The sequence below is a fragment of the Phlebotomus papatasi genome, chromosome 2 (genome assembly GCF_024763615.1).
Source record: "Phlebotomus papatasi isolate M1 chromosome 2, Ppap_2.1, whole genome shotgun sequence".
NCBI classification, from domain to species: domain Eukaryota; kingdom Metazoa; phylum Arthropoda; class Insecta; order Diptera; family Psychodidae; genus Phlebotomus; species Phlebotomus papatasi.
In genome coordinates, this window is record NC_077223.1 from 60,877,853 (window position 1) to 60,893,060 (window position 15,208).

A 15,208-nucleotide genomic window follows, 5' to 3' on the forward strand; every position below is an offset into this window, starting at 1 on the left:
TATATAAAAAAAACAAATACCGTTTTCTAAGCTAATAAAGTCTCTCCTCAATAGTCAAAGTTTATTAATTCAAACGTGACCAGTAGGATAGAGAATCTTTTTATTCAAAGAGTAATTACCTAAGACGGAGGCGCGCCTTTCAAGGATACCCTCGGTTGACATCCCATCATCTCTGGCGCAAACAAGCCTCCCGTGACTCGTCCTTCACCGTGTAATTTTGTTGCGATAGGTCAATTTACAACTCTTGAGGCGACGCACGCCTATTTTCGCTTCAGGGATTCCACAGATTGACCCCCCCCCCTAAATTACCAATGAGCAATCTTTGGGGGAAATTACCTCCTTGAATTGCAAGAAAAGATTAGTATCAATCAAGAGGAGCTGTTGCCAACTTACAGAGGCACCTTGAGCGCGATTGATAGTGTCTTTTCTCGGACAGTGAAAGGGCAATTTAGAATTTTAAACACTTACCATATGTCACCTTCATGTGAGAACAAGAAGAGGCATTTAAAGAGGCTTCTGTGGACACAGGGATGAAGTTAGAAATAGAGAAGCCCTTGGATTTTTCAAAATGTCTCCGGCAGGGAATTCTGTAAGAATATGACAATGTCATATGACAAATTTGCGTGATAAAATTCGCGAGCAGAACGATATTATAGTTCAGTGAGCAATGGACAATGCAAGAAGCTCTATGAAGCTCTCTTAGCCTCTTAGTAATTTATAGATTCTGATTTTCGATTAATTTTCCAAAATTTACCACATCAAAATTTTTAAATTTGTCATATGACATTGTCATATTACAGAATTCCCTACAGGAATTCCTTTTTGTTAACTCTTTCCGGACCACAACATATCCAGCGAACGAATTTCAGTAAAACTCACTTTATTGTAAGTCTTAATGGTCAAATATGATACTTTTGTAGAGAAAGATTTTTTTCCGCCTCTGGGAAATTGAAAAACTCATGGGTACTCTGGTCCCCAAAAGAACGAAAAGGAGACAAACTTCAATTTTCCAAAAGCCAATAATATCAATTTTGTGAATTCCTTTTGTGTGTCAAATGACTTCTTTGCAATGTTGTAGCCGCTGATTATACCTATCAAACAAAAAAATACTTAATTCGATCCATAAACCCTGACCCGAGCTATAAGGGGTCAAAGTTCGAATATTGATCGGCCTCTATCTCCGGTTCTAATTGACATTTTGAGCTAAATTTTGCGTTTTTGGTTTCGTCTCGATGAGCACTTTCAGATGGAAGTTCAAAAAGTCACCACAGGTGGCGCTGCAATAGCGTCAAATTTCATCGAAATTCAAACTCATTTTTCTCAAAAACAGCATTGTGCAATTTAATGAAATTTTAGAGTGTTGTAGTCCAGTCTAGGACGTTTCCAAAATGGGGCGTAAGTGCGCTGTGGTTTCAATAGAACCTGAGATATGAGGGGTCAAAGTTCACGAAATTCAAAAAATCATATCTCCGGTTCTATGTGACCGATTTTGATGAGTGAGGGCTTAAACGAAAGATCTCACCAAATGTTACAACTTTCTAGTACATTTGAACTTCATGGAACCAACACCAGGGGCGCCACAGTCGAAAAACCAATTTCAATATCACATAACCTCAATTATCTCGACTGTCGCTGAGCCGATTTTGATGATTACTTCGACATAATTGTAGAGGACATTTGTCTCTACATTTCGTCCATACATCATTTTTCGATCAGATAATGAGATCAGTCCGATTTTGCCGTTTAAGTGTGAAAAAATTGATTTTTCTCATAATAACGCTTTGAAATCACTCAGATGCCAATTTGACTGCCTCTGCTTCACCAAGACACTTAAAATAGGGTTTTAAATGGAAAGTCTCACAAAATACAACAATTCTTTGATATAGTTGAAGTTCACCAAATGAACACTTGGGGCGATCTGGTCGAAAAAACGAGTTCAGAAACAAAAAGCCGCGCTTATCTCGGCTTCTGAGTAATCGATGAGATCATGTTCTATGGCAAAATTATAGATAACATTCTGGTCTACATTTCACCCATATCACTTTTCTGTCACTCCATCCAAATCTTTGATATTTTGGTTCTAATACAAAATTTGTAAAACTTCACGAATTTGATTCAATATAACTGAATGGCGTCCCCAACTTCAGCTCTAAATCGAATTTGCATACACTCCGAGTTAGCTCACGTTAAGAATCTCACCTACATAAGCCGGTTAGGATTATCTGTCCCTTTTTAGTTTAAATAGAAATTCTGGAAATTATAACCAATTTTTAAAAGATTTTTTTCAACCGATATTCTGTACATTTTCTTTTTTTTATAGATTTAGGACGCAAGAAATTCGTCGGTAATCCCTAAAAAAAAATAAAAACTATGAAATATTTCTAGATATGAGCTTCTAAATCTTCCGAAGCGAGAACGTAGACAAAAAAAACACATTTTATACAATGAAAATCTAAGGATTTTTTCACTATTTAATCAACAGGAAGTTCGCTCTTTCAAGAGATTTCTTTCCGGGGGTGGAATACCGAAAAAATTACTTAGAATTGTACAAATCCGTGCAACTGTGGATTATTTTATTTTTCACTTTTTTTTACTCACTTTTGGCAAATTTTTCACGTTTTCACAAGTCTCCAAAATTTAATCCTTTTTTACCTATAACATTATAATTTGTAGAAAAGCGCCACTGAATATCTAAAAGGACACAAATTCCACGACAAGAGCAACCCGTTTTATTTATGCGCTCAGCGCGAGTCTCAGTGACTGTCACTGACGTCACTAAAAGTGGCGTGATTATCCAAGTGATCCATTCAAATTTATCACTTTTGACATATCGTACCAAATTTTCAATCGCTGAAATATCACAGTTAAAATTTTAAAGCTATCAATTTATTAGTTTAGACACGTTCCCCTTATATGAGCAAATACAGCAAACACATTTTTTACTGTTTTAATGGTTTTATTTAGTTAGAAAATTCATGGAAAATAATCGCAATAGTGATCCAATTGAAATGATCAAAATGATCCATTTGAATGTATCCCATATTTTCGATATTTCTTGGCGTAATATCCTGAAGATTGAAAATGATCCATTCATTTTTACCAGTGTACATATTGACATGGAGTCTTAGGACGACCCACCAAGTCAACTTGAAGATTATTAATACAACCCTCATTTTCACCCCACCCCTCCCTTTCATCTTCCAAAAAAAAAACGTATGATGTGTTTTCCTATAAACACAAAAAAAAGATTTTTTGCGGTGAAGGGGAAGGGTAGGGAGGAAATGAGGATCATATTAATAATACTCAGGTTGACTTATTAGGGAGTCACCTGAAGACTCCAAATGTCCAAATTGATATCTCCAATCATCTATATAGCGTCCATTATTATAGAATATGAAGAAAATGAGAAAATTTGGTTTTATAGCTCTTCTTTTTGGGCCAGACGGTGTAGAGCTTATGGGTTAATTAAACAATATTCGACTATCGTTTTGAATTTATCAATGATCTAGTACGAAGAGTACGAACATAAAATAATACCCCTTTCTATCAAAATTTCACATTCTAATTTATATTTTAAATCCCGAATGGGCCGAATTCCCGAAAGCCAAAATCCCGAATTCTTAAGTCTCATAGCTACTCCCATGATTGCACCCGCGCTTTTTGGAGGCAAAGGGAAATCTTCTGTGTCTTATAGAAAATTATTCTAAACATTTTCCCACTTATAATTTTATCCCTTTCAGGTTTTTGAACATTCGGGATTTTGGCTTTCGGGATTTTGACCGGGATTCATATAATTTGTCCAAAGAAATCTACTGCGGGTCCTGCAGGTATGCAAATACTGTATATTGTTTACTGTAAATATGTATAATTCCGGCGCCCCCTGTACTTTGAAGATTATTTAATTGATTTAATTAATTTTAAGTTAGTTTTAAAAGAGATTTATTGGAAATGGAAATTAATTTTTCGAAATTTCGCGTTGTTCGAAATTTCGAATTATACCTCAGTAAGCATTATGCAAAACTGAGACGATTTCCTATACCCTTTTTGATAAAATTTACTGAACTTTCGCATTTCTTTATGGCCTCTATACACTAGAGAAATTTATCTCCATATTGAAGCTAATTTTCTGCGCTTGTGTAGGAAAAACTCTTCAATATGGACATAAATTTCTCTAGTGTGTAGAGGCCATTAGTCTCAGGAATAATGTTTTCTCTTATTAGTGAAGTCCTGATACTTCCCTGGCTTTCTAATTAGTTCGCTAAATGCATTCTTCTTTACTATATATATATACATATATAAATGCGCAAAAGAAACCATTTAATATCTCGCAAAATTTAGAATATTTAATGTAGGCTTCTCCTTTTGCTCTGACACCCGATCCCAAGGGTCTCTCCGACAAATTGTCTGACTGGTTAATGATGATGATTCGGTGACGAGCCCAAAAGGGACGCCAATTTATCGGCAAAAGGAAAAAGAAGGCGAGAAAAAAAGGAGCATCGTTTGTGCCACCAACAAAATGATATGATGAATTTGACACTATTTCCGGTTAATTTGAATCGAGCAAGAGAATAATGACGGAACAACTGTGCGCGATGGCTTCAATATGCGCATTCTGGGACCCTTCTCGTAGCCGTATCATGTTTTCTGGAGGCAATTGATGCCTCCACAACCCTTGAAAATTCCCTCAGAAATTGTCTCCCTCTCGAGACGCATCATTATCACCAAGAAACATTCATCCATGAGCCCCCTCATGCCATATCCCATTTTGCCTTCCAGCCGCAAAAAGTGCTGAGATGGACGCAAAAGGATGGAAAATTATCGCGAATTTGACAATCAGGCGCCCTTTGTCGACCGAAAATGATACTCAAGGGATTTCATATGGAAAGAAAATGATGTGGGGGAACATTTCCCACAGAGTTTGTGGAAAAATGTGGCAATTTGACAGTGCTTCGTGCGAAGAGAACAGATTATCTATCATTATCGTAGGTTTTTGGATATAATTAAAGTGAGGTTAGGGTGTTTACACTAATAATATGTAACGTGAAAATAGTCAAATGTCAAATTGACAAAGTTTTTGGTCAAACAGACATTTTTCTCAGTACATCCCTCTTATTTTGAAAAAAAAAATAAAGAAGTATTTTTTCGCGAGAATAAATTGGTTTCTTCTTCAAATAAATATTTCATGCCCAGGTTTTCCATGTAACTTTCAAATAGTGTGTTTGTGGAGCAGATAATTTGACTTCCAGATCGTATTCAATTTCTCAGCTTTGCACAATTTCTGCAAAATCTTCTTTTGCGCCATTACCCTTCCCTTTCTTTGGTGTGGAGAAAATTGATCGGAAAATACAAATATAGAATCTCATAAAAAAAAATCACAAACTGCAGCAATTTTCATTGAGGTGACCGGAAAATATGTTGCAGAGGTTTTGATAGAGTAAAACCATCAGCATTTTCTAAAAACAACCTTCTGGACATATTATAAGAAAATTGCTATTAATTGATCCACGAGCTCAAAATATGGCAGCTTGTGTAGATGGCATCCAATTTCTAAAGCCTGTAAGAGCAAAGTTTGCCAAATGTGCAATAAATTTATGCTATTTTACTTGAACAGTGATGTGCCAAATAACTAGCAAAATGTCCCAAATAAATTATTGTTGTATATTAAAAACAGATTTAAGAGAAACATTTTAGCACGTGTCTGTAGAATATTCAGTTAAATCCATATTGGAATCTCGTGTATCACCTTTCAACTCATTTTTCTTCAACAATGGTACTTCTTTCGATGGGAAAACTCTCCATTTTCCTGCCAATTTTTGCTGAATCCGCGGAAATCCTACACAGTGTAAATCGGTTCAATGTCCAGGAGACTTCTTATATGGTTGCTCAATAAATTCCAAATTGTTCGCACTGGCGATTTTCCTCGTTAAGCTCCAGTGGATGCACCTGGCGTCTCAGGCCCTGCTCTCTCCCTTCGATGCCTCTGGCATATCCCAAAATCCAATAAGCAATTACCTCAGTCACGGCTGGGAAGAGAGCAAGAGAGGCACGAGTCACAATCTTTTGAGGATCCCTTGACCTTCTTCCTTCGACTTGGAACGCATCTGGGAAGGCTCAAAATGACCTGGAAATCTGAGACTTTAAGGCAAAGTTGATGTAATACTTGTGGGTAGATTGAAGATAAAGATTGCAGGAAGAATTTTCAAAACCATTTTAACAGATGCCACATAGGGGAAAGGCTCATAATTTTGTCCAGTTTCTTATTTTGGACACTTTGAGGATAAAATTGGACACTAAAAATAAATTGATTAAAATGGTGGATTTTTATTCCAATATTTGATGAATAATGGATTCTATCTAAATATTTGTTCTTTTTGGAAGATTTTAACACTAAATACATTGAATATGATATGATTTGAGTTAAAATTGCTTTGTTAAAAAGTCGGTGTGAGCTTACGAGAAATATGACAGAACTTCGTGTTAACTTCAGTCTCATTTAGCTGTGATGAAGTACTAACAATGTGTCTTCGCTCTTTTGAGTGATATTATTGAATATTCATTGAAAATTGTGTTGATTCACGTTAGTGGTGATTTGTAAATTTGACCTGAAGTGAGATTTGCCTTGTGAATTAGATTTTTCATGTGACAAATGGGAAATTTTCTAAGAGATTCACCAGTGAGGTGGTACTCCTTATTTTGGACAGGTGTTTTTCTAACGAAATTTCGTGAAGTTTTAGCTTTTGTGATGACTAGGTTGGACAAATGCCTGGAGAAACAAAGGAGCATCATCTCTACGAAAGAGATAGCGATAAATGCCTTGAAAGGCTCCCGGAAAGGCCAGGGAATGAGCGAATACGCACGTACTTGGAGTACCGAAGTCAACTCACTTTAATGAATGATATGGAGTGTTTCCGGGCTTCTTGCGACTTTCTACGTTTCCCTTACATGAACAGGAAGAGGACTTGGTTAGATTGGTTCATGAAATGAAGAACAATAGGCATCCTGTTGAGGCGGATTAGCTGTCCAAATTTACAGCCAAGTTGTCCAAAGAGCCAAATTCACCTCTACATATCAATTCATTTTTAAACGTATTAAAACTAATTTTTGTAAAAATAAGACGATAAATAGCTTGCTAAGTTTCTAAAAAACCCTTTTGAAAAGAGAGTAACAAAAAAAGTCTATTAGTATCGAAAATATCGCACTTCAAACTTGGAACATCGATGCTTATAAGCAGACTGGGCAAAATCATGAGCCCTTACTCTATGCATAATGGTGCTATTCCAATGAAAAAAGAATATGTTTTTTTAGCTCTTTACTGTTCTCAAGCGCTTCTACATAATCGACATTTTTTAATATCGGTTCCTGTCACAACTCTTTGGTGGTTTAAGAATGGACTATAAAGAAAAGATTCGAAATAGGAACCAACACAACGAAAAGTCGATAATGCAGAAGAACTTAAGACCAGTAAAGTGCTAAAAATCATTTTTCATTGGAATAGCACATAGTTTAACTCATTAGATATTGGGAAATATTTGTTTTTTTTCTGAATTTCCAATGAATCTATTCTGAATAAATTTTATCCACCAAAAAAAGTAAGTTCTCCGAAAATCAAGTCACGACGGCTTAATTTTTAAATAAAAATTTCAGAAAATAATAGTTTAAATATTGTGCTTTTACCTAAGAGCTTGAATTAAGTAAATTTGTTATTATCTTAAGAAAAAAAGAGACAGAATATGCCATTTTTTAGTTTTTTTTTAATCCACGTAATGCCTTAAACTACAAGGAGTATCGTTTGACTGACACTTGCGGTGTTATTGAAAAAAAAACGTGAATTCTCTACAGTGATACAAAAAAAATTCCGTATCTGCAGGAGATATCTTTAGAAAAAGTTACGGATGAAATGCCGTAATTTGTCTCGGTGCCCAATATGTATCTCTGGCCTTTTTACAGCGTCAACTGTTCATAAGAAATCATTGGTTGCATCGACCGTTGTCGTATTTGCATTTGTTTTGTGTCTGCATTTGGTGTAAGCTACGATACAGAGGTCGCCTCTTTAGTGAAACGCTGATATAAAAGAAATACAGTTACGACAACGGCCGCCGCAACCAACGAAATACATTTCAAATTTACCGAGTGAAAAAAATTCTCATATATTTATTTAGGGGCATTTCGAAAATGAATTTATAAATTCCCCCGTTAGTAATAATTCAATTCGATGTCAATGTGGAACTAATTGTATAACTCAATTTCGAAAATTGACAAATAATACAGTGTTCCGGCTTGAGAGAAAACGAATTGAAAGAATTTGATATGAATTGCCTACCATTGGGAGCTCATTTATAAAATAATTTTTGAAATGCCCCTAAATTTATGCAAATATTTTTCACGTAGTATAAGCTAGAAATATAGTTCTTATGAACCCTTACCGCTGAAAATAGGCTGAAAAATTGGCGCTGAAAATGTTTTGCATACATCAAGACGTTTCCGTAAATTATTCCAAAGACCTCTGTAGATATGCAATTTTTCTGTGTCACTGGTGTGAACTCGCGGGCTTTTTTTTGATCCCGAAAAATTCTTTCAAAGCGGAACTCCCTGTAATAATAATAATAATAATAATAATAATTATTATTATTATTATAATAATAATAATAATAATAATAATAATAATTATTATTATTATTATTACATTTAAGTATACACAATTAGTACAAAATTCACGTAGCAATCAGGGACCTCTATCATGCTATATATAATCTATAACCTTTAATAGGCGCTCAAATTTCAGTAGCTCTACTGTAATTTAATTTGAAACGCTGTTAAAAAATATTTCAAAAAAATCACTTTCTATTAAAAACTGTACAGAAGTATTTTATTGTTTAATAATACCAATATTTTAAATATAAAACTACATTTTAACGGAAATCGTTTTATAAAATTGTGAACAGATCTATGATCATGGAGTTAAAAACTTCATATTTATCTTCGTCATATTATTAGCATTATTAGCATAGTGTTCAGCCGATTCAGCCATTTTTAAGGATACAGACAAGGGTTCCGGGATTAACACATGAGGATTAATGACATAGTGCAATTAATCAGAGACTTTTGTCTATTAAGGAGCTATTTTATAAAATTTATTTTAAAATTTCCCTCAATCGCCTGAATTTATGCAATTTTTGATCCGGTAAATTTGAAAACAATTCATGTTATTTTTAAAGGAAACAAAATTTTTCTCTTAATATTATAACAATGTATTGAAGAGGTTGGAAAAAAAGTATTTCATTAATTACAGTAGAGTTTTCCAAATTCAAACACTTGGGAGGTATTTTTGACATTTCTCACCTCCCAAATTCGAACGATATTTGCAAAACTAACGGAATTTATGTGAGATTAAATTGTATTTTGAATAAAACACCCGTACTTTCTCACAAATCTTCATAGTGACAAACTTACTTTTCTTTTGATTCGCTCATTTGTATGTAAATATTCAGGAAACAGCACAGAAATATGATTTTCAATCATCCGCAACACGATTTTTTAACATAATCCTACAATTGACATTTTGAATTCAAACGTCGTTTGAATCTCAGAGATTCAGATTTAAGAGAATCTCTCTATTGTATTTTTACATTCCTAAAAAAATATTTTTTTGTGTAACTGGCGAATACATTTAAGATTTTGAAAGGTCCAAAAGGTAAAATTTCGATTTCGGTAATGTTCTTCTTAAACAATTTAATCAATGTACTAATATAATACTTGAGATAGAACGTTCATGTTCATATTTGGAATTTAGTTCCTTACAGATTATTAGATGATTATTTTGCAAAGAGAAAAAAGTGTCAATTAAAAGGGCACAAGGAGTCGCTGTCAAATACACGTCTTATTGAATTTATATTTACATTTATTCATAACATATTGAATTATTTGTATATCTTGTCTTGTATGAAGTAATTACACTCAGTCCCGGGATTAAGCACATTTTCGGGACCGAAAAAAACGCGCGAAATGGCATTACGCATCGAGAAAATTTGCATACCCGCAGGGGCTTTCTTTTGAATAAATCGGCCGTAGAACGAATTCCGCGCGGAGTAAAAGTAGTACAAACAAAAAAATTCAACTGTTTAATAGAAATGCATTAACTAACAATCAGTAATTTTTGCCCAGAGTTCTTCAATAAATGGTTAGAATATAAAAAAAAAAACCTTAATAAAAGAAATTAAAGTTTTATTCTGAAAAAGTAGCAAAATGTTTTCAAATTTTCCGCATCGCAAAATTGTATACATTCAGGCGTATTTTAAAAATGATTTCATAAATTGACTCCCAATGGTAGGCACACTTGCATAATTGTATGTGCATAATTCCGTCAGGTGCATTATCCCGAAGAACTTAATGCCGGGACTGAGTGAGTGTATACAAGAAAACAAATTTGCAATTGTCAAAAAAATCAAATAAAAAAGGAGGATGAACGCTAATTTTGACATATTCGACAGGATGTCAAACTTTAGTTCCTAAGTAATTGAAGGACCAAGATAACTATAACAATCAATTTCCGAAAGGAATTCAGGTTATATCGATGGCACAGAAATATCTTATTCGATATTGCTCAATTTGCTTATGATGTGTGAGGCTAAGGGCCTTGACAGACCTGGGGATTAGCCGAAAGACGGCTTAGTGTAATTATACTAGAAATAATGGTTAAACTACATTTGCATCATTTTTCACTAAGTCATCTCTCGGCTTAAGTCACAAGTGTGTCTAGAGCATAACATTACTATAGTAAGGAATGGGTTTATTCTGGCACCCTCTATTACATCTATCCATTTTTATCATTAATCGGGTAAGTTTTGAAATCATTTACAATTTGGAATTTTGAGTTTTTCTCATAGAAAAAGATTCTCCAGAAAAGCTATGCCAGCTATAGAGCGAGGAGGCGTCGACCTCGAGGCAGACCTAGGACAAGGTGGCTGAATCAAATTCAGAATCTTGCCTTGGAGTGCCTTGGGATCGATCCTGAACATCTTCCTGAAGTGGCGGAGGATTGACAAACGTGGGCTGCTAAATTGGATGTCATGGGCCCGCGACCCCAATAGGGATAAGCGGTTGAAAATGATGATGATGATGAGTTTTTCTCACTGTTTTAGAGGTTTTAAATAGAAAAAAATACACAAAAAAAGCTTCATGATTTCCTTCTTCTCTTTCACTGCATGAAAAAGTGGAGAAATCTCAAAATTTCAAATTGGAAATGATTCCAAATATGTACCCTATTAGGTGTGATTCCTTCATAATCACACCTATTTTACCTTATTAGGGGGACGTGGGGCATCTTTAATTTGGAGCGAGTTTAAAATTTAGCTTTTTTCCTTTTTTTTTTTTAATAAAACTGAACCTTATCATCAGACAATTTACGACAATTTAGCGGTCGAGTTTCATTTAAAAATAGGAGGAAAAGCCTTTTTTTTAAAGGTGTCCTAATTCAATGCTCCACTTCCTCCTATTATTATTTTGTTTTTGAAAATTGCTTTTTACTTGATTTTGTTGGGAGCTTTAGAACTTTGAAGTTTGAATATTGATGGAAAATTTTAAGTCTATGAAACTGCCGTTAGTAATCTTGTGATCAATTTAATCTTCAATCTATGCGCTTTTCAATTCATCTCTCCTTCCTCTTCCTTATTCAATTAGCCGTAACAAAATGATCCTTTTCTCGCCTTCAATCTCTTCTTTCTCCCACAATTTGTCTAATTTATGACTCACAGGAGTTCTGGGAGTAGTTCCTCGAATTCATACTGTCCGCTACAGTGAAAATCAATTTACCGTGTCCTCTGAAAAAGCGGCTGCAACGCGAATCTTCCTCTGCTGCGTCCCAATAAATCGGAATTTTTCTGAGTGTTGTGCTTTGTGCGGCTGTTGAAGTTGTTTAGGAGACCAAGGGCAGGTGTACAGTGACAAAAGTGGGTGATCAGTGGAGCGTGGAGGGTATTTTTCACATGAAAATCTAGGGAAAATGATCGTTTTCGGGAGGGTTGATATTTGAAATTTGCGTGGTGTGCGCGCCAGAGACACTCACCACGGTGTGGTGAGTTCTTCGGTTGCGAATGTGGTCGATGGACGGAACGAAGCAGAGCCGAATGGTGGTGCCACCATTTCGGGTGTCGAAGGACCGTCCGGTTTCTCGCAGTGGCAGTTGCTTCGAAGATTCTGCCGTGTGAAGTTGTGAGTCTTGAGTTGTTCTCAGTGCCCCAGAGTGAGAGACACTCTTGCTGTTGAGGAGGACCAAGTGTGTGGATTTTTTTTTGCCTTAAGTTGTGCACCTCAGTTGACAAGTTGCTGTGCCCCAGAAAATCAAGTGGAAACTCATCCAGAGTGTTGGGAAAAACGTGCGAAAAGTGCGTGGTGCTCCAAGTGAGACGGTGATTGCCCAAAGACACTGTGCGTGAGCGAGAGGGTGATACCCGTGGACTCTTTTTTCGAGGTGAAAAAGGCGGCAATTTTTGCAGATTTTTTCCACCCTGTCGCGACTCAATGAGACCACCCCAGAAAAAGGGTTTCCTGTAAGATTTTATCATAACATTTTCCTACAATTTTTTCCCCTTGTCTCAAGTGTACACCTCACGGCGATTTTTCGCGTGGATTTTCGCGATTTTCTCCAATACCACCCCCTTCCACAGTGGCGCCCTCACACCCAAAATCACCACTGCACCGATACTCACCCCACTCTGAGTGGGACAAAAGATACCATTGTGCGGTGCGTGTGAGCGAGAGGGTGAGTTGGTACTTGCGGGGAAAAGGTGGGAAATGCCAATTTTGCTTCCCCCCCACTTAGCGGAAAGTCACCTTTTCTCCCCTTTTAGAACAAATTTTCCTCTAGTAATAATCGTATTGAAATCGGAGTAGGCTATTTACTTTGTCTTTTGTGAATTTATTTTGGGGCTCTGTGAAGTGTTTTTTGAAGTCAGAAAAGTGCCCCAAAAGTCCCTTAGTGAGTAGCACTTTCACGGCCTCGCGATGTTGCCATTTTCCTTTTTTTTCACCGGTTTTGGCCCCAAAATATTTAATTTCCTACCATTTTTTGGTGGGTTTTCAAAGGACAAGGTATTAGAAATTATGGAACATTTTTTTTTAGTTTTAGGTAAATTTTTCAGCGACTAGTAGTACGCAATTAAAGTGTTAAAATGTTTTTTTTAACAAAAAAAATCCCAGATTAATATTCAAGAAAAAAAATGAAAACCTGGGTTAAGCTTGAAGGTAGATGAAAAGGATAAAATAATCTCAATACAACAGTCTTTGATTAAGCTCTACTCGTCTGTGTAGTTACCTTAGTTTTAGTTTAAATTCTGGCCACTTTAGACAGAACGTTCTAAGATCAATAGAGACAGCCAAGAAAAGATGGACTTTCTGCCATCTCAAAAAAAATAATAATCTTGTTAACAGTATTTAAGTTTTTTTTTGCAGACTAGAGATTTAAGCATTTAAGTAATATTTAGATTAGAATTTCGTAGCAGTTCCTGAAAGTTTCGAATTTCTAAACCAAAAATTGCAATTATTTCCATAGTTACAGTTCAAAAAATTGCCCAAAAATTTGACATATTTTAATTCTTGGAAAATTATTTAAAATTTATATCCAATAACCGAATCCAATGTTTAATGAATACTATAACCGTTTTTGACACCGTCCGTGGATTAATTCTGAGATTACTCTGAGCTTAAAATTTTTAGAATTTAAAGCTAATTCGTTTCTAGGATTGAGATCCAGTATTTAAAATTATCAAATAATGCTCCCAATAAAAACCAATTAGTGAAAATTAGCACATTTGCTCAATATTGATCAATAAATTTCCTAAATCTCATTATATAGTATTTGTGGAGACCTTAAGGGCCTAAATATTCTATGGCCTATCCTCGAAAATATGTAGCCTGTAAAATTAAACAGCTAAGGATTAAGCAAAGGAAATTATGCAAAGGACCTCTAATCACTTATCCTAAGCTCTCAGTGTATGAGAGTTTGGGGTAAATTATTTATTACCAAATTTCACAGGCTCAGTATTCTCGAGGATCAGCTTCATGCCCTAGACAGACTTAAGGCTTAAGCCAAGATACGGACTATGCAGTCTGCAGACTAGAGGCTTGGCCCAGTTCCCGTAGATCTCGAAATCCTAAAAAGCAACTCATTTTATTAATGTCCCAGAATCTAATAAATCATTTGTTTTTAAAAATCCAATCTTAATGTTAAATCATATGGCTAAATCTTATATCTGAAGCCCATATCAATGGGAACTTTATGGGAATATAAAATCTAATCATTATTATGATTAGAATTATATTAAGTTATCTCTCGGCTTAAGCTGTAAATCTGACCAACACATAAACCTTCAGGTCTTCGAGCCAAAACAGAACAACTTCCTAACAACTAAATTGAAAATATATTGTTAAAATAATAAAAAACTTAAAATTTTAAAATTAATGTATGAAATGGTGTCGGTCGAAATCCCATATGCAATCATATGATTGCACCCACTCTTGCTAGAACGAAAAGGAAATTTTCCTAATCCTTTTTGGGTAAGGATTTTGGCCTTTTCGAAATTTTACTTTCCGGATTGAGGCTGCCAGCGATATAAAGCTTCTAGCTTTAAAATTTGGAATACTTAAATCCCAACACAATTTATTTTAATTAAATCTTTAAGATTCTTCAAGTTTTATATTTACGGGAATTTCTTAAAGTTGCTGGAGGAATCCACTGAGCTTTTATTTAAAATTCTCACTTTGAAAGAAAAATGCAATGAACTTATTAAGCTTTTTAAGCTTTAAAATAGAAAGTGTTTGATATTGACGCATTGAATCTTTAAGATTCCTTTATCTCAGAATTTAGTGAAATTTCTAAAATGTGTCTGGAAAAATTTACCCTATTATTATTATTTGGCCTATTATTTAACCCTAAATATAAATATATTTATTTAAAATTCGGTTAGTTTTTCAGAAAAATGTTTGAATTTAACTAATTTAACAAAAATAATTCTTTACTTTTATCTGAGGTTCTTTACAATTTCATTTTCTTCAACAATCTAAAGCACTTTCTTGTATCTAAGATTTTTCCAAAGTGTTTTATAATGCATCAAAAATTCTTATGAGGATATTTCGTAAGATATTTGTATAATTTTCCCCTGAAGTTAATTTCTTAACTCTAAACAAACGCCACTAAGTCGACTTTTGTTTTAAG

General features: G+C 34.8%; 1 protein-coding gene across 14 annotated transcripts in view; it reads left to right on the plus strand.

Annotated features, from left to right (window-relative positions):
- LOC129801972 (protein kinase C-binding protein NELL1-like) overlaps nucleotides 1-15,208 on the plus strand; it is a 149,335-nt gene that overhangs the window by 24,454 nt on the left and 109,673 nt on the right. For 4 of the 14 annotated variants that reach the window (XM_055847474.1, XM_055847481.1, XM_055847482.1 and 1 more), the window contains exon 1: nucleotides 12,174-12,545. The exons of 1 other annotated variant lie outside the window; for it this stretch is intronic. The gene's annotated coding sequence lies outside the window, so the exon portion shown is untranslated. Of the gene's footprint in view, nucleotides 1-12,166; nucleotides 12,546-12,589; nucleotides 12,758-12,872; nucleotides 13,087-15,208 lie in introns of those variants that run through there. 9 more of the 14 variants (XM_055847480.1, XM_055847484.1, XM_055847487.1 and 6 more) reach the window with 4 other exon arrangements.